Genomic DNA, 26,730 nt, shown 5'->3' with positions numbered 1-26,730 from the left:
TGTATCTAGACTTCACTTTCAGCCTTTGGGAGGATTTGTCGGGGGCCTTTCCAGGCTCACGTCACAGAAAGAGCCTAAGGATCTTACTATGAATTCTTATCACCCATTTTTGAAACCTTGATGCCCTGCGGTTTAAGGAGGTTAGGCCATCGGTCATTACCAGTCAGTGACAGTTGATGCATAATGGACAGCTGCCATAAAGAATAGACATTAAGTCCGTTTTGTCAAGGTTGGGCATTTGTTACTTACCTGAGAACTTCGGTCAACTGGCAAATGCAACTAAACAACTCTGAAGCGGAACAAATATGCTAGAAATATAACACAGAAATTTTGCATTTTTCTGCAATTATCATATATTGCGTCCTTCAGTTATGTTTATTTGTGTTGGAAGCGATGTTTGTTCTAGTTTTGCTGTCTCTAATAATTAATGGCTTCTCAAGTTGACAACTAATTAGAATCTGATCTTCAGAACTTTTATTATAAATACATCTGTAGTTTCCTAAGCTGTACAGAGTAGGGTTGCATAATACAGAAATTTTACATTAACACAATAGTAGTTTTGCCTTATTTTAATAACGTGTTTTAAAATAAAGTATATTTTTTGTTCCCTGGTCAGATACTTGGTTAGATTATTTTTAAAATGTTGAAAAAGGAATAGTACCAATCAATAGCTGTTGAAAGGAAAGACGGATATTTACTATATTGATGAGGATAAAAGTACTCTCAAGGTCAAAATTTAATTATTTTTTAGAACATGTCAGTCAAGTGATAAATGATGTGTTAGAAAAAACAAAAGTGTCTGGCAGTTAAAATAAGCAATCAAGTTTTAAGAGCTAATTATTTTTTAATTACATATTATTTCCTTCCGCATAATTTGGTGCCAGAATAACTTTGTGAAGAAAATTTCCTCATTTCCAAAGGGCACTGTAAATTTCGAAAACACATCTATCTTTCACGGGGCTTACTTCCATTTCGTGTCCTTCAAACTTCAGCCTCTGCTCAAAATAATCTCATTTCATCCACTTCTGAATTTCAGTGAATACTGTAGACAAACCTGTTCCGTTCTGTGCGTAAAAAAGACATCCCTTGAGACAGCGAACGTGCTTTCACTAATGATTTTTAAAGCAAAATATTATTATTATTATTCAAACTTCTCGTTCCTGTATCCGATCTTCCCCGAAAATGGCGTGGTAAATAGAAAAAAGTTTTCAAAATAATGGCGTAGTCTTCATAGACGGTCTAGTGGTTAGCGGAGAATGACTGCTGCTCCTAAAATCAGGTATTTGGGCTTGGGTGTTTGACTGTCCTTTCACTCTCACTGGTACTATTGATCGCTCCTTGCAGTGCACCATGATCGACACCCCCTATGATAAGAGAGCTGAATGAACAGCGAGTTCAGCTCCTTCCGACAATGCATTAAATTGCAATCATCAAGTGTGGTCGTAATATCAAAAATATATTAGAGATAAGTATGCATCTAAATATGCATATAAGTCCTAATCCCTAATCTTGGGAATAGCATTATAGACCTTCATAAACTGCTATGTATAAGAAAGAAACTGCATATCATAGGTCCTGACATTCACGTTGACAACAGACTTGATTAAAGACATAGAGAGGAAACCAAAAATGAAAAGTATTTTGTGAGACTTTTGTTATGCAAAATGCTTTAAAAACATTATAATCCTTTAATGCTTTAAAAAATTATGATCAAAATGCTTTAAAAAGAGTATGGACAGTTACAAAATTAATAAAAAGCTTTAAGTTATGAAATTATTTATAGAAATCAATATTCCCTATCTTAAACAATCAGGTACACTATCAAGAGGATAACTGACAAGGGGAAGGAACGATGTCCCATAGAATGAAATAGCACTATTTTAAAGAACAGCACAACTGTGAACGTCACTTGTCAAATCGAAAAAATACTGCGAACAGGAATGGCGAGTACCACAGGAGTTCGAGAAGGAAACAACAAGAGCACAAGATGAAACTCAAAAGGATGAATTGGGATGTATCTCTTTTTCGATCCCTAAAAAACTATTTTCACATATCTTACTTCTTTGACTTTGTCATCAGTCTCCGTTAAATAATAAATTGTCTACCATTAGATTATATTGAGAATGCCAGAGAATGAAAAGACAAGCACAGGATAATACTGGAAAGGACGAATCGATAAATTACACTATTATTCTCTAAGAAACTGTTTCGCATATACTACTACCCAGTTCTTGTCATACCATTTTTAAGTCATGTATAGTTTACTAAGATTAGATTTTGAATGCATATAAATTTTTAAAATGTTCTCAAGGTTTTATATCCTTTTTAATTTATCCATTTTTACCCTATCATTATTATTTATTCTTTATCCTATTTTTATTTTATTCTTTTTTGGGAGGGTTGCTTTTTATATTCTCACTTATTAACCGAAATGTACACAAGGATTTTTGGAATTTAATAATTAATTACCGAATACAAAATTGCTTCATCTTATTTAAATATCATTTTTTTTAATTGCACGGCCTTTTGCTCGCAGCCTTATAGCACTTTGCCATTATAATATAGACAATCTTGTAACGCGAAATAAATTATTACACAAACACCCGCGTTAAGAACATCACTATATAAAATGTATATGCATTGTAACAATGCTGTATGAACTTATTGTAGAGACATTAGGTTATTTGGAAGAAGGAGACGTGAAAAATGAGCAATGACGTTGCCGGGACTCGAACAACGGACCTCTCGAATACGCGTCGAGCGTGCTGATCACTACACCATGAAGGCATTCTAAGCGGGAGAAATACCTTATATACTCACCCTTTTAAAGGACGACTGGGGCTTAGGGGACTTACTCGCCAAATCCTGGTGGTGGATAATCATCATCCACTACCAGCTTTTTTAGTTCGGGCGCCATTGTATGCGCCTAGACATTAGGATGCACCTAAACATTAGGATTTTTTGGAAGCAGAAGAGATGAAAAATGAGCAATGCCCTCACCAGGACTCGAACCACGGACCTCTCGAATACGCGCCGAGCGTGCTGACCACTACACCGTGAAAGCATGCTAAGAAGGCGGGAGAATTACCTTATATTATGAGCTGCTTTATAACAGCACGTTATCAGTTTTATAGTCGAGAGGATAAGTCCACTAAATGCGTTGTTGTTGTTACGTATGCTCAGTTGCTTGCCAGTAACATCAACACAAGCCCCCGATATAGCTCGTGGCAAGGAGAGCAAGATACGCTTGCCGTTGGCATCAGCCTTGAGCACCTTAAGTCCCAATCACATATGTTCCCGCTACGAGGGACTGGGCGTCGAAAGGGACAATTATCAGAACCCGCACGTTTCCACGAAACCTACGTAGCTAGGTTACCATTTTCACTTACTACAAAGACTTCAACGTCAAACAGTAATCGGTTATTGCTCAGACTGAGATCACGTTATTCTTCAGAAGCAGAACTTTCGTCCTGATTGGGTGATCTCTACCAGGGACAGAGCTGTAGCCGAAACATTTTCGGCGAAGTTTCAAAAAAGTCCCGCGTAGCCTGTGCATCGTTTCCGTAGCTTCCAGCGGAGCTATTTTTTTCTAGGAATCCTCCCATTTAAACCAGTACTACCAGAATCTCGTTTCCCAGAAAAGTCCCGTCTATCAGGGATCGTCGCTAGATGCGATAACCTCTTTACAGGTGACAGTACGATTTAGCTCAGTTCCGCTCCCAGTTTTGATGTAGAGCACCCGGGGAACGAGTCCGAGGGTCTTCCACGCCTTCCACCAAAACACACGAGAGGACTTTCAGATCACCGCATATTTAGAGTGCCACCATGCCGCACCGACATTATACATTTACAAACATCCATGTCTTCTCCGGGATTCGAACCCTGCTCTTCGGCACGGCAGTCAGCGACGATAACCATTATAGCGGCTGGGCAGCCCACTTTCGTGGATAGCGAACAGATTAGCTATAAGGACGCTTTCCCAGTTTTTCCAGTGTGTAATGAGAATATTATTCTATTCCCTTTAATAAAATCCTTCTTAAGACCCCTCTACTCCTACGCAGATAGCCTTAGCGTGTTCTATCAAAACCAACTAACACTGATCTCGGTTTAATTATCGTTATACGTAACTAACTGTAGTTGTTTGTTAACTCGGCTAGACATTTCATTAATACTCGGCTAAACATTTTCATTAATTGCAAAACATTTACAAATGTTCACAAAAATTTTCAGTTGGATTATTAACATTCATTTGGAATTATTAAAGAACAAAATAAAGGTTTACATATTTCAGAAAAGTGTATAATATTTTTTATTGATTAAATTGCTGAGGAATTAGAAATTGATTAAATACGAAAGTTAAGTTAAAGATTTCATATTTCACAGCATGGCAGTGTTCTGAGAAATTGGCTGTTTATTAGACCATGTGGAAAATAAAATATCTTACGTTTCGCACGATGATAAAGTTTACCATACCATAAAAACACATTTGTCATCTACGAGGTCATGAAAAACCGTAATAATACTAAGAGCATGAATAAGATAATAATACTAAGATAATGAATAAGGTAATAATACTAAAATGATGAATAAGATAGTGATACTAAGATGATGAATAAGATAATAAAGCTAACATAATAAAAAGCCGTAATGTAAGGTATTGAAAATTATAGTAAAAAAAAATATATATTTCGAACAATAACGCTCAAGACTTGTCTGATTTATTCTTTAAGATTTCTAAGTTTTCTGGCACTTGAAATTAAAGTTACAGAAACTGACAAAAGCAATCCATGAAATTTTAACATCTGAGACAAATATCAAGAATGCGCTTCCGAAACATTTTTATAACTTTACTCGCTACCTAAAGCATTTCCTACCTAAAGTACGAGTCTCACTTGTCTAATCCACCAGACGATGTTCATTAATATTGATTACTGCGCTATTTTTTTAAAAATATTAGGTATTTTTATAGAATTTTGAGAATAAAATTAAGATTAGTGACTCACATTGACGACGAATTTAAATTCTCAGATACCGAAGGATTACATCTGCCGTCGTTCAGAAAGACGAATATCAGTATATGAAGTGAAATAACTGTTGAAAAGATGAGATGAGTCACAAAAAAACTGAAGAGTCTTAATTTTGAGAAAGGAAAGTACTTTTCACACAGCCAAAAAGATGGGGGATAGTTATGTTGTTATTGCGACTAATCTCGCTCGTCTCATATCAGAGCAAACCCCCAGAATTCATTATGGCAAGGAGGCAAAATTACGTCTGTCGTTGTCAAGAGCCTTGGGTACCAAACTAACGCTGATCTCGGTTTATATGTAATACATCCCTTTAGAAACATTTACGACTTTGAACAGTTCCGAAAACAATTTTGACGTACCTATACAGTACGACTTTGAACAGTTCCGAAAACAATTTTGACGTAGAGATCTACTGGAGAACGAGTCCATTGGTCCAATCTCTCTTATCCTACCACCAACCTTTCGATAAGACTTTCGGTTCACCGCATATTTAGAGTGCCTCCATGCAGCACAAAAACTATATATTTACAAACATCCGTGCCTTCTCCAGGATTTGAATCTGGGCCTTTCAGTACAATCACTAGTCACTATCTAGGTTGGACGAAGTGGATATAGTTATAATTTAGATATATTCTTCCGTAAAATTTATTAACAAGGGTGTAATCCTAGCTGAAGAAAAACCTGTACGGTAATAAGCACTAGACGATATCAAGTTGGCTTAGTTTACTTAGCTACAATATGAATCACTGGCAAATCTTTTATCAATAGGTGTCACTCTGTACTTTTTTACTATAATATTACCCCTGTTTGGAAGCAAATTCTCCATGATACTTTACTGTTCAATAATACTAATTTAATGTTTTAATGATTAGTAGCACAACGCCGCATGAAGTCTACCAGATAGTAAATAGTGATAATAAAAAGGCAGGCATAAAAAATGAAGAAATTTATAACAAAATTAAACCATCACTCAGTAACCTGTGATTACAGTTGACTGTCTTTGTAGATAATTTTAATAAAAGCTGTAATTAAAATTTATTCTGACATCTTTTTAATTTGACATTCTAGCCACAGTATTTTTTATCCAATGAATGAAATGTGAATAGATTAGACTAAGTAAAAAATCTAATCCATTCCAATCCAACTTCCTTCTCCTTCCATTCTGCAAAAATAACTTGTCAGAATACTGATATTATATTTTTCCTAACCAAAGATGAACCTTGGTCATCAAGTCAGTGGCTATTGTTGGGCTGTCGATATCATTAAAGAAGCAGACGTCTTGCAATTAAAATGGAAATGAAATTCAAATTTCTAACTTCAGCGTCAAACATGAGAATAATTTTGAATATCTTTTACTATACTTGCCAAGGTACAACCAATTGAGCCACATTTTTCCAAAAGAAACAATTTAAATACATTATTCATTTTATTCATTTAAAAATTGCATATGTAATTCGTATTTTTAGCAATGGCTGCATAGTTTCACACTTATAATGATTCATATTAATCTACTTATTGTAGAAAATTATTTCATTAGGAAATAAACATAACACCTTTACAGTGCACATTACAGAGTAAAACTTGTAAAAGACAAACATAAATATACTGTACTGGATACTGAAGTAAGTAACAAAATGCAAATCTAGTAACACGAAATTCTTTCACGAAAAATGTAGTTAGTAGTTAGTAGTTAGAGTTATGATGCGTGTAAAAGTCGGCTCAAAATTAAGGATGCTGTCCTCAGAACTACGGCAGTAGAAATACGTCATGCATCTATGCTCGGAATTCACAAGGAACTAATAGAAATCTTGAATGCAATAAATCGTACAGTGATACTCATGCATTATTCTTATTCAAAATGATAATAATAATAAAAAAAGCTATAGGTAATAAAGATAATAATAGCTGAAGTAATTACAACAATAGAAATAATCATCATTATAATTAACTTTTCTCCGTATACTGGGTAGCTGACGTAAGCGGACTCTATCGATCATGTTTAGGATCAATCCTTACTCAAATAAAGCTTGCCGCTACCATTCACAAACGCCTTATATAATTATAGTCTGCTGAAGTCAAATGCCGATTTGAAGGGCAGATTATAGGAGCCTTATCTAAAAAAAGTTAAGTTTATTTATTGTTGAATGATGGAAAAAATACTGTTACAAAACATCAAAGCAAAACAGTATTGTCTTTGGAAAATATTGAAAAGAAAGGAAAATGTTCGTAGATAATAACAATAATAGCAGATTGTGTTACAGTATGTGGAAGCTCATTTTATCCATAACAGTACTTAATTTAATTGTGTAATCCGATATACAATGGATGTGAATACGTCCATGGGAATTAAGCCTATTATTAAATCCTTTATTAAAAGCAAATTGTTCACAAGTAAATCAAGTGCACAAACATCAATCTGTTATTTCACATACACTTTATCGAAATATAAAAGTAATGTAAATAAAAACGCCGTTCTTTTAGTTCTGAGTACTGCTTTAATTTGCGTCAGCCAATGAACATGTGTTTTCTGATTGCAAATTGAACTGCTTGGAAATACATCTAAATTGTTAAGATGGGTTATTTCATTTCCCTCTGTTTTCTTTACTAATATGGCTTTTTAATCTTGACTTCTAGTTAATCGTCGATGTCGTCTTCAATATCTCACTTATTTAAATAGGAATAAACTGTTTAAGGTGTTGTATGTCTCTTTACGGCATGCCATCGTGGTTCAATCGGAAGCAAGTCCGGCTAGCAGCCAGGTGTTTCGAGCTTCGAATCCAGGAACAGGCACTGACCAATTTTCATCATGTTTTCTTCTTCCACAAACATAATGACTGTATCAATTTATTGCCTTTCTAGACAAAGCCTTTTATTAAAGTTATCGAAGCTGATTTTCTGAGATCAGAAAATTATTAGACAAATCTTCGTCGTATCTTGAACAGTTTCCCAAATTGCCAGAGCTCTTACATTTGCTTTATCGCTGGTCAGAAGTTAGAACAGCAAACATTTTACAGCATAAGTGATAAAAAAATTTCGAATTCTCCTGTTTTACTCGTCGACGATAAGGGAACTACACAAATAGCATAGACTGATAAACAAATTGGCTGGAGAATTCTAAAATGTGTGTAAGAGATGAACAGAGGAAAGATAAAAACTCTTCTGCAAGTATAAGGAAGAAGGCTTATCTTACCAGACTTTCTAACATTTAGGGAAACCTTAAAATTCCTCTCTTATGGAGTTTACAGCCCCTTTTGTACCAGAATTTTCCTCTTTTCCTTATTGTTCTAGGAGTCTCCAGAATTTCCATCTATCTTCACACTTCACTTGCATTGGCTCTTGAGCACTTTTTGTTTTTATATGTCTGTCTTTCTCGCTGTTAGAGGGAACAAACTTTTTTACTTTGTTTGTATTTTTGAAATGAATGCGAGTTTTTTTTTTCTTCTTTTTTTTACAAAAGGTTTACTGTGATATTTAGTTTATTTCTAAAATGCCTGTGTTTTGCTATTTAGAAATATAGATCTTAAATCAAGGCATTTTCTAATTATGAGTCACAGAAACATTTTAAATATTGAATTATTTACACTAAAAGCTATATTTGTGAAAAGGGTTTAATGAGATTTTTTAGATGCGCAATATGAGACTTAAATCGCAAAACAAATTAGGTGATTTTACAAATTACTTACCTGTTTCTAATAAACTAACAAAGGTTGCTATTCAAAGAAATTTACACTACTAGGAAAGATCTTCAATTAATTCTTCATAGAAAATGACATTTTTTTCCGACTCATTCACAAAACACGTGAGCGACAATTCAATTCCCGATCCATTATGTCTTATGCCTTCCTTTCATGCTTTATTTTGCACCGCGCAGTCTTCACATTTGTTCATAGCAAACATATCTTACAAAAATGAAATATATCACGTGTCTTTTTTATGTAATAACTAGGTATTAATTGAAAATGCATAGAAGGTTATGAGTGTTTATTGATTTTTCACTAATCAAAATATTAATTAAAACTCATTACACGATACAGAAGTAGGAGGACTACACGATACAGAAGTAGGAGGGTTAATGAATAAGGATTTCTTAAAAGGCATATGCCATACTGCGAGAAGCTTGCTGTTCTTTGGCTTCTTAAACCTGGATCTTGTTGAAGCAGACTACAGTTTTCTATTTGAAATATCATTTCAACACTGAAACCCGATTTCTTAACAAATGATAACTTCAGTTTTAAATTATGTTATGTGTATGGTAATTCTAAACAATTTCGAACTCCATTTCTGTGACTTATTGCTACTGCGGTAAGGACGTTTAAAACAAATCTAGGCTGTTAGGCCAGCAGAAGACAAACAGAAAACATTGTCCTAATGATGTATATCAAATTTAACTGGATAGAACTACGAAAATTTTTAGTTGAAATATGCATTGGAATGAGAAAAACATATGTTACTATTCGTTTTATTTTAATACATTAAAGGGTTTAGAGTTAACTTTTACCTTAGTAGATTGGTTGGCTGTATAAAAAATTTTAACCCTTTTTTTATGGATGCAAAACTGTCAGCTTATTAGTATATCGAATTACAGCTGCCCAGAGAGTTTCGCGTGTTTGCGAATTACAGTAAAAAAAATCGAATAATTCGAACAGTTCGGTTTTTCCTGTCATTATGTTGTTCTTTAGTGAAATGAAAAGTTTTTTGTATTACTTTAAAATCAGCTATATGTTTGGTATGGTAATTATAATAAAAATAACGATATGAAACAGAATAATTTAACTTGGACCAGCATGAATGAAAGCTGAGACGATTTGGTATCGTAAGTGGTAGATTGGAAAATGTTAAGAACCATTTCTTTCCTAATTAATTTATGCAATTAGCTACTGTGTAGCAATAAGCTGCCTAAATTAATATTACCAATTCAATATTAATAAACGATTCAATAAACTAAAAATACTTCAGTAACGATCCTAGCGTGTATGAATATCTGGCGAATTGATATGAACTGGTCGAATCCCGTCGCTCGGTATGAGTCTTAAAAACGTAAATGATTTAATTTTTGCATTGTGATATTTAAAATCTGTAATATAATGTATAATTAAACGATTGCTTTGTTTAAAAAATGCTTAAGGATTTAAATTTTCCAAGACTTTATTGTCTGTTGGCTTCTCAATGACCCTTCATTTTCTCTCAGATCAACAATATCGACAGTATCTAAATCTCATTAGCGCCTTCGTTGGGAAATTGTGAGTGAGAATGTCATGTAGACCAGGGGTGACCAACAAGTCGATCGCGAGGCCAATTTTGGTCGATCGTCGATCGCTGGTAATGACTGGAGTGGAATTCCGTATACAGTGGATTTTGGTTTGGTTTGGTTTATTGAGATTATGGCAAAGCACACTAGGGCTATCTGCCTAAGGGAAGGGATGCCTCCGTAGAGGACTTTCTAATGGAAACTGGCTCGTATACACGTTACACATGGGGGGGAGTGTATATGTGTATGTGATTATGGCAAAGCCTCGAGGGCTATCTGCCTAAGGGAAGGGATGCCTTCCTGGAGGACTTTCTAAGGGAAACTGGCTCGTATACACGTTACACATGGAGAAACCACGAAAACGCCCATGTAGCCAGCCCGTTCGCGGGATTCAAACCTCGGACCGAACTACCAGTGTTCAGCGATAATACCACTCGGCCGCTGGTGGGCTTCCGTTACACATGGGAAAAACCACGAAAACGCCCATGCAGCCAGCCGGTTCGCGGGATTCGAACCTAGGACCGAACTACTAGTGTTCACAGCGACTTTACCCCTCGGCGGCTGGTGGGCTTCCAATGGATTTTGAAGCGATTGTAGAAGAGAAAAACCTTTTAGCAATAATTTAATACATTCTGGGAATTTGCCGAGGTCATAAATTCCTAGAATTTTGACAGCCTGGCACTGTGATCTCCATCCATCCAACACAATACATTTTGACTTATGTTTTACACTTGTCACCGGACGCAATGCGTGAACGCAACTGTTAGGGCTCGACTCATCGAAGAACACGATCAGTTAGCCTGAATATTTCGTAGTGTTATACGGTATCTCCTTTCTTTTGTATTAACAGTATACTTGTTAATAAATATTATTTAGCCGCAATGACCACTTTCGGTTTCAATTTTTCTTCTGTTTAAAATGTAAGTTCCTCTTCTTTGTTTTAAATCAAATTACTTTTTTTACATTTCTATTTACTTGACAAGTGAGCATTCTAGGCAACAGACTTCTAAACTGCGGTTATTACACTGAGAGAAAAATAAGGAACAGTATTATTCAAATAATATATTACAGTACAAATATATTAGGAATAACAACAATTCTATTTAAATTAAGATTTCAGTATTTAAATCTTAATAAATATATTGTAACTTTAACATGCTTCTTTTAAATTTAAATATATCGTTATTAGATTTTAATACACTTTTATTGCTGTGTCCGATCGTAGTATGCAGTATTGTTATTATTTTTCTCAATGTAATAGCCGCAGTTCATGAGTTTTGAATTTTCTAGAAAAATATTTAATACAATATTTATTCTTTAAATTGTCATATTTCTTTGTATTCTAGTATACCCATGAACATGAGTAGTAAACCGAAGAAATAGAAAACTTATCACTTCAATGAAAAATCGGAACCTGATTACGTTTTTACGGTGTTGAATGATAAATGTTGTTGTTTAATATACCTAATATGAAGAGACAATTTTTAGCTTTACATAACAAGTATCAAACAGATTTTCCACCAAATTTTGAACTGAGAAAACATGAAGTTAGGGATCTTAAATTTCTTGAACAATGGCTAGAGTATTCAAGAATTTTTGAGGCTTTGTGGAGGATTGCAAGATCATGGGAGGATATGTCTCCAGATACTTTAAAAAATGCTTTGCATAATTATGGCTAGCTACTATATTACATGGTGAGGATGATAAAGATGACAGCCGAGAATTTGAAGGTTTTCGGATATCGCAATCAAAGTGAAATTTTCCATTTAATGGATTTTGAAAAGAAATGTGAAGAATCGGTTATAAATAAAGATGATATAACAGAAGTTTTCATTGCGATGATGATGCCCCAATCATCAATCAATTAACGGACAGCGAAATCTGTAGTATGTTTCCACTTTCTAGATCCAGAAAATAGCGCTAACCATAGTTAAAAAAGTGACAGAGAGGTTACTTAAAACGAAAACATCTCGATTGACAAGCTAGTCGGAATTCCTGACACAGCAATTACAGGGCTTGACCAGTGAAACTTTGTAACTGAACAAAATTTTATGTCTTTAAAGAGAAAGAAATAGCACAAAAAAAAAAAGAAGCAGCTTAAATTGAAAGAAATGTTTAATAAAGTAAACAAATAAATATTAGGCCTATTTTTTTTTTTTTTTTTTTTTTTTTTTGTAAATTTTGATACCCTTTACATCATAAATGCTCATTATTTCATAAATCACGATTTCATATTTTTAATTTTATAATTTCTGCATGCAATCTTACTAGATTTAAACTGATGATTTAATATCCAGAAAATTCCCAAATCCGGAATCGGCGAAGCCTCGAAGAGACCGGATCTCGGACTTTGTAGTGTATAATTATTAATTTAACTCAAATTGGTTAATAACGTCTATGAATTGTAAAACTGTGTATTTACAAAAGATATAGTAGTAGTTATTTCTCAGACAGGTTGTAACTTTAGTGGAAAGCGTATGGAAGATGACCTAGTGGAGTAAACAGAGCCTTGAGAAGTTTTATACTACAGGGTATTTTGAAAATTTCAAGTGATCCATTACCGACCATTTCAAGGAAAATGAGTAACTGGGAAAGGGAGCTAATTTCTTTATTTCATACTATCCGTTCGTTAAATAAGCAGGTTTATTTTTTGTGATTAAAATACTGTTGGATAAGTTATAGATAGAATGAAAACAATGGCTATATTAGGAAGGAAGTAAATGAGAATATTTTCAAATCTAAATCTCTGATATGAATGCCAGAACAAAGGAATTGGGCTAATCATGTGACATCAAATATTTCAGCACATGATCAGAAATTAGATACTGATAGTAACACACAGTAAAGTGCTTAAGCCAACAAGTCTGAGTAGATTTATCTTTCATCTTCTTTTCTTTGACTCTTCTGAAAGCTTTAAGTACGACACGAATATTTTACGCACATATCTTAGAATAATAAATACCTTAGAAATAAAGAACATTTTTCAATAAGCCTTAAAATTATTTATGCATTTTGTTTTGACATTCATTAAACTTGACATTTATTAAGATATTGATTTGACTGTCTGTAGAGATTATTTTAATTGTCTAATAGTTATTTTTGATTTTTAAACCTTTTCCTTTAAGTTCTTGTTTTCCACCTACAACTTCCTGCCAGAATGATATTTCAGTATAGCTTTTTATGTAAATGAGGTAGAACCAGTATTTAATGGGAAGTTCAATCACTAACATAGAAGAACTCATAAGTTCTCCGTAGACCGTGTTCTGCCTTCGGGCCACATCGTTGCTTTAAGCCTATCTTACTACGTACAGCTGTAGTCTTACGTACCTGTTAGTATTCTCTGGTGAGGGCCAACTCGATTACTTATTTATGCACAGCTTCGGCTAAAGCTTAGCTAGTTAGAATTACTTTGGTTTCTTATTTTCTATCTTAAGTAAAAGCCCAACTAAAGGCTTTCTTGCAAACCCAAGAAGGGCCATCTGTTAGCATTCCTTTGAGTGAATAAAAGGATATTTTAACTCTTCTTTGGACTTATATTTTATAGTTCTAAGAAGACCAGTGAATAGTCTCTAAACACTTGCTTAAGGTTCTAGTAGCCAAGGACACTTATAAGTCGCTTAATGATTTCCCATTAAAAGGTAATCAAAATTTTGGAAAATTTTTTTTCAAATAAAATGTATTTTACATGTGACAGTAAATTTATTAATAATTTTTTCACAAAGTTACAATTACAATTAGCTTCAACCACACCTAAAAAGGATAATTTTATTTGAATAAATTCGTTATTCTGTGTTCTCAAATTATTATGAGATATAATATTATAGTTATTATAGTTGGAAGTTTTACATTTATATAATAATATATTTAGATAATAATAAGTTAGGTATTCCGATGATAACGACATCTTGGCGCACTGCTTTTATCTTTAATTTTAGTCATTTCTGAGATTGCTGAGAAAATTGCCAAGGTAATTTTCGTGTTGATTTAAGCAATTTAGTGTCCAAAAGTAAAATTTATTATAAAGCAAAAGTAAACAATAAATATTTATATCATAAATCAATTTTAGTTATTAATAAGAAATAATTATATACCCTTTAATACATACAATCTATTTAACATGTCTTGTTAGATATAAAGATAGCAACAGACGAAAGATATTTCTAGTATAAATCATTTTGAATTCTAATCACATTTCCCTATCAGAAAGAATCGAAATCTAACGATTACTTCATTTTTAAAAATACTTATTAGAAGTAAAGGTTTTTCTTGAAATATTTATACCCTTTCCTTGTACAAAATACTACAGTACAAATCTGTAAATACGCAGTGCGTCTACATGGTCTTTGGACTGATTTTTTTTCAACAAGTTCCAAGTAACCTGTGTTAATTGACAGAATTTATTACTAAGACAATATAAAGTCATTAAGCTTATTTCGGAACAAACAAACATGAAAAAAAAAATGCCCAACAAAGAAACCCGGACCTTATGATTACCAGCCGTATATGCTTTCAGTTACACCGCAAAAATAAGTAAGACCTACTTTTAAAAGACGACTGGGAAGGAAATGACCTAATCATCAAATCCAGGTGATAATGAATTATCATCCGCCATATTTTTAGTCTGGATGCCAAATGAAAGGACTGTTAGGTTTGTTCAAGCAAAAAACATTAAAAATCGGAGATACCCTCTCCAGTATTCCAACTCCGGACCATATCTTGCCAGCCGGACATGCGTTCAATACATTTCTGTACATCAAAGGAATTTTCTATGTAGTTAATCGTTAGATTCAGAATACATACGCAGCACTGGCTTCGAAAGCTCAGCAAAGAACAATAGCATCACAAACATTCTAGAACTTGCAACAGGAAATGTATCATCTGTCTCACTGAAAAATTAGCTCATGAACTTAAATTAGTAATGACACTCTAGACTCATTAGGTTTTTTAAAGTAGGGGACATGAAAAATATGCGACGCCCTCCCCGGGACTCGCACTTGGACTTCTCGAATACGCGCTTAATGTGCTACGTACACAACGACGGCGTGCAGGAAAAAGGGAGGTAATACCTTATATATTCCTCCTTTTAAAAAGCGACTGGGAATTAGGGACCCAGTCGCCAAATCCTGGTGGTGAAGAATCATCCTTTTTTAATTCTGGCGCCACTGTAGAGTCATTAGGTATTTTTTGGAAGCAGGTGACGTGAAAATATACAATGCCCTCACCGGGACTAAAACCTGGACCTCTCGAATACGCGCCGAGTGTGCTACTGTTACACCACGAAGGCATGCAGAAAAGAAGGAAAAATAGCTTATAACACTATTTACAAAATCGTTGTAGAATAGCTTGAAAAATACAGTTTTACTCTTTTTCTCCTCAAGCATTGGTTGCAAGACAGAATCTTGATTTTTTCGAACAGATTGGAGCTAGAGATAAAATTTAATAGTTTGCTTATGATCTTGACTCAAATAGGAGATCATCCGCTTGGGTTGAAGACGGTTTACCAAGTTCTCAGATATTTCAGTTTCAGAAATCTCAACTAAATAGCATGTCTGTAAATTTTTAATGGAAAGGGGATAATTCTCAAGGAATCTATTCCTGCAGGACAGAAGGAAACTTCATATTCTATAAAGACGTAAGGAACATATTTCCGAAAAGAATTCCGAAATATAGGCCTGAAAATTCTCAATCGAATAACGGTTCTGCTACACGATAATCTGCCGTCTCTTAATTCCGTTCTCATCAAGCGATTTCTAGCAAAAAATGTATCACAGATTTTAACGATATCCTTCACCAATTGTTAAGTTTTTATATTTCCATTTCAATTTTCAGATTAAAACAACTATCAGTCCTTTCATTTCTACTGTGGAAAAATATTTATGAAAAACTAATTCTTTTTACCAATTGACACGTGCCAATCTGATTTATTATCTTTTTTTCTTTAGTTTCGTTTGATATTCGGTTGATATTGTTATGAATTTCTAGAAGTATTTAAATTCGGTTGATATCTATGTTCTTTTGGAGTATTGCGGTAATATTTCGTGTTATTTTATTTATTTATTTACTTGTTTCTTTTAAAATGATAATTTTAGGGTTTATTTTTGTGTAAATAAATACGTGGTAGCCCTTTTTTTTTACAAATATTTGTATTTCTTATATACAGCCGTAGATTTTGTGATTCTGAATTCAACTCCATTTAAATTGTAAAAAGATGCAAGTAGACCTCGAGATTAAGGTAAAAATACTTTTGATGGTAAGGTAAAAACCATGGCGAACATTTCTATTACCATATTGGTGACATTTATTTGACAATTTTTTGTAATCTTGGTGACTTCCTAGAAGTTTGGAGAATCCCTTTTTTAAAAGCTTCAGGAATGACCTTTTCGAGGCTTCTAGAAATCCGTTAAATAGTATATAAATACGTCTCCAAGAACCAGGATGAGTCAGTTGTTCATCACTTATGATTCAATTCTGAATACTCAAAATACGGTTTTAGATTTACGACTGGTATTAGGAATTTGCCCCCTTTCTCTTTCGTTAAGGAGGATTTGCCTACTAGCGAAGTTCTCCTTGCGTTATTTACAGCTATGCAAGACAGAGACAGAGGACAGAACGCATTACAGATGCAACGAGGCAAGTGTTACATGATAAAGAAATTTAAAATAACTAATAATACTGTATACTTTATTGACAGACACCCTTATTTAATCTCTTAATGTAATTCCAGCTGACCTTTATGCATCAGTTCAATTAAAACTAACTCTAGACTCGGTATTCTCCACCAGGGTGTAATTTCTCCGGGGAAAGGATTTCATAGTTTCAGATGCAGAATGCGATTATCCTCTTCTTTACCTATATTACCTGTGTGTATATGCATTTACCTGAATTTTAAATAGTACTTGTACCTGTAAGCAGTTACTGTTTTATTTACCTGTGTTTAACTGTTGAGTTTATGAATATAAAAAACTAGCTTTATCCAAGTTTTTTGGTATTTATAAAACATTATCTGTACTTGTTTAATATATAAATGCTGCATTTTGTTAAAAATAAACTAAATTTAAATAAATGCATGTGTATATTTCGAGTTTTGGAAAGGGAAGGGAACGTTTGTCTAGGAATAGTAAAAGAAGTGTATTAGACAAAAATGGTTGAGAACCACTGCTCTAGACAATATTTTTTAGGACTGTCTAGATTAAAAATTTCATTGCAATTTCAAAATATGTGTTAAAATTATGATTCCTAATGCATTTCAGTTACCAATCTAAATTTATAATTTATTTTTTTAATTAATTTCTAATTTTTTGTATGTAATTTGATTCCCTTGCTGATTGTTCATCTGAAGTCTCTCACTTACCTTATACCCTTATTCCGGCTCTGCAAAAATGCCAGATCCAAATATTTCCTTTCTGGTATAACTTCTAAAAGAAATAGATAAACTTTTAATGGTGTGTTTTTAGCACTATATCATTATTCCTTGATACGCTTGTAGGGTTTATATTTATTTTAACTAACATTTATTTTAAGTTTAAATTATCTTTCCTGTCAAGCCTTACTTTCCCTTGGAATTGCCAATGCCAGAGTATGTAAATTTTAGTAGAACGCGCAAGGATTCAAATTATCAGCGGAAGTATTCTGAGTTAAATAGAAAGGAAACGAGTTCGAAAGGGTGCTTTCTTGCTTCACGAGTGTGGAGGTGGCTAGTTAGAAATTGAAGAACCACGCGTTTCGGCTTGTGTGCTTACCTCGGCAAATTGTTAATCTTTCAACGTAATATTCAGAGTTTGCTGAATTATCAGCGGTAGTTTAGTACGCGGTGAGGTTAGTTACGTTTAGAGAGCCTCGTAGTTAGTCACTTGTTATTATCTCTTTTCAGTTTCTTATTTTTTTTTTCTGCCGGGTCGGCGTAGTTTGTGAGCGTCAAGAGCACGCATTTGTAATTTCTAAAGTTGAATAAAAAGGGATTTAAACACTTCTCAAGACTTTGGTCTATTTCCAGTTCTCAACAGTCACCACATTGTTGCGTGCAGGTTGGAAGCGCGCAACTTTACATTGGCGCCCGAACACTTGTCGAACTGAAATAGCCGAAAATTGGATGGAAGCTGCGGGACAACAACAAGAAATGGCAAGCCAATTGGAAGGATTTGGATACCTGGTCCAGACGATGAGAGCGTCAATCAAGCCAAATGTCAATTTCGACGGAAAAAATTCGGTGGCAATATTTCTAGAAGGCCTAGACAATCACTTCCAGCTCTACCCTGTGCCTGAAAGACAAAAAGTTGCTTCGCCACATCTGCACTAAGAGGACAGGCCGCGCTCTGGTGGAAGAATATAGGCAAATTTTTATTAGGGGAATTCGGAGGCCAGACATATACATTTGAAAATTTCAAAAAATCGTTATTAAAGGCATTCCTCATAGTGAAAGATCGAGCTAGGCTAGAAGCCGAACTATATAGTTCCTATCAACGGGATATAGAAGAGTTGACGGACTTTATTCTGCGAAACATTAAGCTGACGGATATGCTGTATTTGAAGAAACCCGACGCGGAGATTATTGAAATAATCTTACCAAGATTACTACCTGCTGTTCAAGATTACTTTGAAATTAGAAACCCAAGCACATTGCAGGAGCTCTTCGAATTGGCGTTTAAGTTTCAAAATCGGAGAATAGCGGAAAAAGTTAGAGGGGCACTGTATTCTCAAAGTATCCGAAGGCAATCTTCAAATGAGCAGACCAGAAATGCAAACTGCTCTTATGGGGGAAACAGCTATCAAGCTAACTCATCGAAGCTCGAAGGTCAAGGCCCAAAAAGGAAAGTCGAAAACAACCATCCGCGTACCCAGAAGGCAGAAGTTGAAAGGAAAGCTTTAAACAAGTAGAGGGGCCTGTGAAAGCGAGGGTCCAGACCCCGGAAGTTTTGAAAAAACCCTCAAAAAGACACTTAAACACGGTCATCGTAAAAAACTCCCATCTACCAATTATACAAGTCCTGGTTGGCGATGTACCAGTAGAAGCCCTCATTGATACAGGCGCAGAAGTAGTTTTATGAGTGATACATTTTTCAAGAAGAATTTTAATAGGTTACGATTATTTAAAAATAAAACACAGAAATTATAGCGGCGCAAGGAAAAACCTGTCAATGCATCGGGAAATTATCATTAAACATACAGGTAAAAGATGAAAGCTTCAAAGTATTAATTTTTGTAGTAAAAAATTTGCAAAATCCACTTATTTTAAGTATGGAGTTTAAGGGCCGCGAGTGCCAAACTGAATTTTCAGGACAGTTCTATTGTTCTGGAGATGGACCGGAGAGTGGTGGAACCAGTGGAACAACCGCAAGTTGACCTTAGCCATTTGAATGACCATGAAAGTCAAGCCGTCCAGCAAGTGGTGAGTACTTTTTCAAACTTGTTTTCAGAACGGCCTGGTAGCTGTCAGATAGTTACGCATGAGATACAGTTAACTGCCGAAAAACCCTGTAGGACTAAACCTTATCACTATGATAAACAGAAAGACCTAATCATAGAAGAACATATTCAGGAAATGTTAAAGAATAAAATAATAAGCTAATAAATAGTGAGTACGCGAGTCCAGTCGTACTATGTAGGAAAAAGAACGAGTTTCCTCCTTCGGATAAAAGGGCTTGGAGGTTTGCTATCGATTACAGAAAACTGATAATAGTATTACTAAATTCCCAGTTTACCCTTTGCCGGTTATAGAGGAAATTATTAGAAAGATCAAATCTACAAGATACATGTCTACTTTGGACTTAACGTCTGGCTACTATCAAATAGCTATGAGACCCGAAGATATACATAAAACCGCGTTTATAACAAAATCGGGCGCTTATGCATTTTTACGCATGCCCTTTGGGTTGTGTGGGGCCCCATCAACATTCCAAAGAGCTATGGACATTGTTCTAAAGCCTGTCCTAGGAAAATCGACTTTAATCTATCTAGATGATATAATTATAACGACACCTCCCAACACCGCCAAGAAATTTTCTTCTTTCCTTGGGTTATGTTCTTACTATCGGTCATTCATAAAAGATTTTGCTAATATTGCTGAACCCTTGTTAGTAATTAAAAGAAAGAAAAGTAAATTCACGTGGACAGCGGAAGCAAATACCGCTTTTGAAAGGTTAAAAGAAGCGCTTATCAATGCCCCTGTTTTGAAATTCCCGGAGGGGGACGAAAACCTGGAAATTGCAGCAGGTGCGTCGGACTATGCTGTGAGTGCGATTCTTATGCAAAATAGCCATCCTTTGGCATTTTTTAGTAAAACGTTGAATCATACACAAAGGAATTATAGAGCTACAGAGAGAGAAACATTAGCCGTATTAATGGCTGTACACAAATTTCGAGTTTATTTCGGCAAAGCGCCAGTAACAGTCATTTCGGATCATGCGGCTGTTGGTAGACTTTACTCGGGGAAAAACCTAACGCCCAGGTTAATAAGTGTTGAAGTTATTCGTGGTTCATTTTTGTTTACTGTTACAACTTCGCTGAATCGAGACGAGCAGATGAATAAAACAGAATTAAAGTTCTTACCTTAATAAAGTGTAATCCAAGCTGCCGATGTAAGGAACACGATCATTATATTAGCAAACACAAAATAACATATTTATTAGGTATATGAAGGAAAAAAATATAGCGATGATTACAAGCGTTGTTTACTATCCATTGCAAAATGCGAGAAGTGAGTCATACAAGGAGAGAATGTTTCTCCTTGTTTTTTGGATCAAGTCCAATCACAGTTAGCGGGGGTGAGGGGGGAAACTAATGTCGGAGTTGTACAGCCTCATCGCTGTCGTTATGAATTGCTCCACAATCTCCCACTCGATGAGCTGTTTTGCCCGAAGTAAGACCAATTCCTTTTAATAAAAATTCCAGCTGTTGTCTCGGCAAAGGGTTTGTGAACATGTCTGCATACATCATTTTACTGTTGCAGTGTATTAATTTAACAATCCCTTGATTTTGTAGATCACATACGGAGTGATATTTCATATTGATGAGTTTGGTGTAACTGCTTCCTTTCTCTTTTCGGGAAAGATTTATGCATGATATATTGTCCTCGAATACGATGTTAGCTTCCTGTTGAGCGAAACCTAAATCTCCCATTAGTTGTCTAATCCATTGTAGCTCCTGCAATGTTAAGGCTAGAGCGATACTTTCGGCTTCTGTCAAAGATAGGGCGACACAGTTTTGTTTCTTGCTTCCCCATGATACCGTACCGTTTCCTATTTGAAATATATATCCGGATGTGGATTTTCTGTCAGAGGTATCTCCTGCCCAATCAGCGTCACTGTAAGCTTTGATGACTGGTGCACCATTGGATTTCAGATGTAATTTGTAATTAATTGTCGCTCTCAGATATCGATGATTTTAATGATACCGTTCCAGTCCGATGTTGATTTGATAGATTTTCTACTTTTCTGCTAAGTATTCCAACAGAATTTGCTATGTCAGATCTTGATACTGTTGCTAAATATAAAAGTGCTCCCACTGCTTCCCTATACTTCCGATTATTGGGAAAAACGTCATCATGGTTGTTTTGGTTCTTTGTAAAATTCGTAGTCATGGGTGTATAGCTTAGTTTCTTTGGTGACTCTCCGTCGAATTTTTCGATCATACTATTAATCTTGTTAGCTTGATGAAGTTTAAAGCTTCCGTCTTTTTTTCTTTCGATTTCAATTCCTAGATATGTAGACACTTCTCCAAGATTTCGAATGTCGAAATATTCTTTGAAGTTGATTTCAACTTCTTGAATTGTTTCACACTTGTCGCTCGCGACTAATATGTCATCAACGTAAACGATTATGTAAGTTCTTGCGTTTTTCTCGATTAGTGTGAAGGAACATGGATCAGCCTTTCCTTGAACGTATCCTTGTTTGCGCAGGATTTCAGCTATCTTGTGATTCCAATTTCTGGCTGCCTGTTTTAGTCCGTAGATACTTTTATTCAGTTTACAGACTTTATTTGCTTCTGAAGCAGAGATGTAGCCTTCTGGTTGCTTCATATATATATATCTTCTTTCAGGTCTCCATATAGAAACGCCGTTTTTACATCGAAGTGATTTACGTGCATTTTCTTTTGAGCTGCTATTGTCAAAATAGTCCTTATTGTTGTATACTTTATGACTGGTGCGAATGTTTCGTTGTAGTCGTGCCCAAATTTTTGGCAATATCCTTTAGCTACTAAACGAGCTTTATATCTGATAATATTTCCTGAAGCGTCGGATTTTGTTTTAAATGTCCATTTGTTTCCAATTGCTTTCTTCCCATGTTTTGTTCCTCTTCAGTGTTTCCATTTCTTCTTTCGTAGCTTTTAACCACAGTTCCTTCTCTTTGGTAGGAAAAGTTTGAAGTTCTTCCCAGTCTTTAGGAACTTTGATTTCTTCATTCTTAACCATGTATGAGAATCTGTTTAGTGGGATTCCTTTAATCGTTCTTTGGGATCTTCTCGGTAATAGGGGAATTTTTTCTGTTTCAATTACTTCCTCTGTAATATCATTTGGACGTGGTTCTGTCAATTTATTTTCTTTAAAAGGCCATTCTATTTCCTCATGCTGATCATTTAATTGACAAGGCATTTCTTCTTTTTTGTTTTCATCGAATATTACGCTTCTTCTGATCACGACGTTGTTTGCATGTGGCATGTAAATTCTATATCCTTTAGTACGGTTACTATATCCGACAAGAATTCCTTTTTCTGCTCTTTCGTCTAGTTTGCTTCTTTTCTGCTTTGGAACTCGACAATAAGCTGTGCTGCCGAAAACTCTGATATGGCTTAGGTTCGGCTTCTTATTATTCCATAGTTCATACGGTGTTTTTTTCAACTGATCTTGATGGTAGCCTGTTTTGTAGATAGGTGGCTGTCATTACGGCTTCACCCCAAAATTCTCTTTTGAGTCCTGAATTGAGTAGCAGGCATCTGGTCATTTCCATTAAGTATCGATTTTTTCTTTCTGCTCTACCGTTCTGTTGCGGTGAATATGCTACGGAGGTTTGATGTTCGATTCCCTCTTCCTTTAGATAGTCTTCAATCTCTTTGCTTGTATATTCTCCTCCATTGTCTGTTTTTGGCTTCTTTCCAAATTTGTTCTTCGTCATGGTTATAAATTGTTTTAATTTGGAGATAGCTTCATCTTTTGTAGCTAGCAGATAGATCGTTGTGTATCTCTAATGATCGTCGATGAATGTTATGAAGTATTTCTTTCCTCCTAGTGATGTCGTACCGATTGGTCCACAGATATCTGAATGTATCAAGTCTAGAACTGATTTTGCTCTATAGTTGTTTAGCTTGGGATACGGCAATTCAGTCATTTTGCCTCTGATACAGCATTCGTATTCTTTTTCCTTTTTTGGCTTCTCCGTCAATTCTTATTCCGGTTGCCAGGTCATCATTCTTTAGCCTCTTGATTACTTCATAATTTCTGTGTCCTAGCCTTCTATGCCAAAGATCTATACTATTTTCTCTTTTTTCTGCAGTTGCAATTTTGGCTTTTCTTCTTTGCGATTCAACTACGGTATATAAATTTCCTTCTGCTTTAGCAATTCCTATGGTTTTATTTTTCTTCTTTATTCTGCAAATATCTTCTTCAGATTCAACTGTGAATCCTTTCTTTGTAATTTTTCTTACGGATATCAATCCTCCTTCTAAGTCAGAAACGTACAGAACATCCACGAGTCTCACTTCTATTTCGTTATCTTCGTCGTCTTACAGTATAAGTATCCTTCTCCTATACCTTCGGACTTCATCTGCGTGCCGTTAGCAATTGTTATTTGCTCAGTTTTGCTTCTATCCAATTTGGGGAAAAAGTTTATGTTATCGGTCACATGACAAGTAGCACCTGAGTCAACTGACCAGTTTGAGTTTTGGGATTTTTTCTGGTGACTTCAAACGTATTTCTCAGTCTTCTCATGATTCTTATTTTCGTTTTCATCTTCATGTGTATCCTCGTTTACAGCAACTTTCGTTTTCTGTTTATTTCCATAGTTTCCTTTATTCGTTTGCTTTTCATTCTTGAAAAATGAGTTACTTTCGTTTTTATCTTTTTCTTTGTAGTTATTTAAGAATCTGCACTCTTTTTCTAAGTGTCCTATTTTTTTTTGCAATAATTGCATCTTCGTTGATTTAAATGCTTGAATTTTGTGTTAAAATTCGTTTTAAAGGCAATCGTTTCTTCTGCTCGCGTTACTTCTTTTCTTCTCAGATATTCGTCGATGAGTTTCGTTTTTACGTATTCCAGCGTTAGTTCTTCTTCTGGGCGTGCTTCTAAAGCTGTAATGAGATTTTCGTAGCTTTTTGGTAAGCCGCTTAGTAAGAGCGCTGCAATGTGACTGTCCTTTATTTCTTCACCGATTCCTCGCAGTTCGTCAACGATTTCGAGCATTTTGTTAACATGTTCTTCGAGTTTGTATTCGTTTTCTGCTTTTAACGTATACAGCTTTCTCAGAAGGTAAAGTTTACTGGAAAAATTCTTTCTTTCATGTATTTTCTTTAATTCATTCCATATTTCTTTGGCTGTCGTTTTATTTTTTATGTGTACGATTTGGTTGTCTTCTACAAGTAAACTAATGGTAGCTTGTGCTTGTTCATCTCGTTTTCTCCATTCGACGTTTATTTCTTTTGGTGTATCATCTGCTATTACATCCCATAAATTTTCCTTTTTCAGGATCATTTCAAGTTTGTATTTCCATACTTGATAGTTGTTATTGTTTAGTTTCATGATCGAATATTTATTTTCGCAGCTAGTAGCCATTTCTGCTTCTGTATTTCGAATGCGCAGTACGCAACTATGCAGTTTTGTTTCGCTTTTGAAGACAGGCTTGGCTTTTCCTTTTTCGGATTATCCAGCGATAATTTATGGTAAAATATCTTTTCTGTTTTTTATTCTTAATGGCTTACTTCGATATATTTTATGCGTTTAGTTGAAGTAAACATATTTTCGGTCTCATAATATTTTGTTGAAGGTATTCGTGGTTCATTTTTGTTTACTGTTACAACTTCGCTGAATCGAGACGAGCAGATGAATAAAACAGAATTAAAGTTCTTACCTTAATAAAGCGTAATTCAAGCTGCCGATGTAAGGAACACGATCATTATATTAGCAAACACAAAAGAACATATTTATTAGGTATATGAAGGAAAAAAATATAGCGATGATTACAAGCGTTGTTTACTATCCATTGCATAACGTGAGAAGTGAGTCATACAAGGAGAGAATGTTTCTCCTTGTTTATTGGTTCAAGTCCAATCACAGTTAGCGGGGGTGAGGGGGGAAACTAATGTCGGAGTTGTACAGCTTCATCGCTGTCGTTATGAATTGCTCCACAATAAGATGGGCTTTAAAACTCTATAATCTTTAAATCTAATAATCAAATATAAACCGGGTAAGGAAAACAATGTAGCTGACGCACTTTCTCGTATAAAGTTGGACGATGAAGGCAACGAACTTAAATGCGCTGTGTTGACTTCAAAAATTTTAGAATCTAGAGATACAATTATCGCTGAACTGAAAGCTGATCCTGAATTTGGAAGTATCTATGCATATTTGAAAGACCCCTAAAGCTTTGAGCACACAGATATCGATGCGATAAGAAATAGAGCAGAAAACTGTGAAATAATAGATAATTTATTATTTTATACGAAAACAACAAACGAAAATCTCGGGTACAAACCAGTCATCCCAGCCTCGCTTCGATTAAGCATTTTGAAGGAATTACACGACGCGAAAACAGCGGGTCATTTAGGGGTCAGAAAGACTTTAAAAAGGGTACACGAGGCGGTATATTTCCCGCAACTATACAAAATAGTAACAACGTATGTCAGGTCCTGCAATCAATGTCAGTTAATAGATGATATTAATTACAGCCCGGCCGGGTACTTAAATAGCATTCGCGCTACATTTCCGAACGAAATTTTAGGCATAGATCTTCTTGGTCCTTTCCCCCAGAGTGAGTCAAATAAAAATCGTTTTCTTTTAGTAATTGTAGATCATTTTTCAAAATGGACAGAAATTGTTCCACTTAAACGCGCGTCAGCCAAAACAGTCGCAGATGCATTCTTACACAGATGCATTTTAAAATACGGTGCACCGATAAACGTCATTAGCGATAACGGTAAACAATTCATTAGTCAAATATTTGAAAACATATGCACTGCACTTGGCATACGCCATATCAAAATGGTTCCGTATAGACCACAGGCAAACATAGCAGAAAGAGTTAATAAAAACATCGTAAAAATAATTCGAAGTTACGTTAGCACACATCACAAGCGCTGGGATGGCTACATAAATGAGTTAGCTTATGCTTTAAGAACGGCAAGTCACGATACTACGGGAAAAACCCCAGCAGAATTAATTTTAGGCCGAAAGTTAATTACGGCTTTAGATAAATTATTCTTTGTGCAACAAAGAGAGCAAGAATTTAAACAGAAAGATGTGCAAAACTTATT

General features: G+C 35.0%; 1 long non-coding RNA gene across 1 annotated transcript in view; it reads right to left on the bottom strand.

The window, feature by feature from the left end:
• LOC146998378 (uncharacterized) overlaps window positions 1-21,309 on the bottom strand; it is a 35,460-nt gene extending 14,151 nt beyond the window's left edge. The window contains exon 1 of the long non-coding RNA XR_015039400.1: window positions 20,821-21,309. This is a non-coding gene — a long non-coding RNA (uncharacterized LOC146998378). The remainder of the gene's footprint in view (window positions 1-20,820) is intronic.
• Between the last annotated feature and the right edge of the window lie 5,421 nt (window positions 21,310-26,730).

Source organism: Stegodyphus dumicola, chromosome 2 (assembly GCF_044657685.1).
Source record: "Stegodyphus dumicola isolate Sdum_Otavi_A_Nest chromosome 2, ASM4465768v1".
Classification (NCBI taxonomy): Eukaryota; Metazoa; Arthropoda; class Arachnida; order Araneae; family Eresidae; genus Stegodyphus; species Stegodyphus dumicola.
Note: the sequence above shows the minus strand (reverse complement) of the source record. Positions and strands in the feature narration are given on the sequence as shown.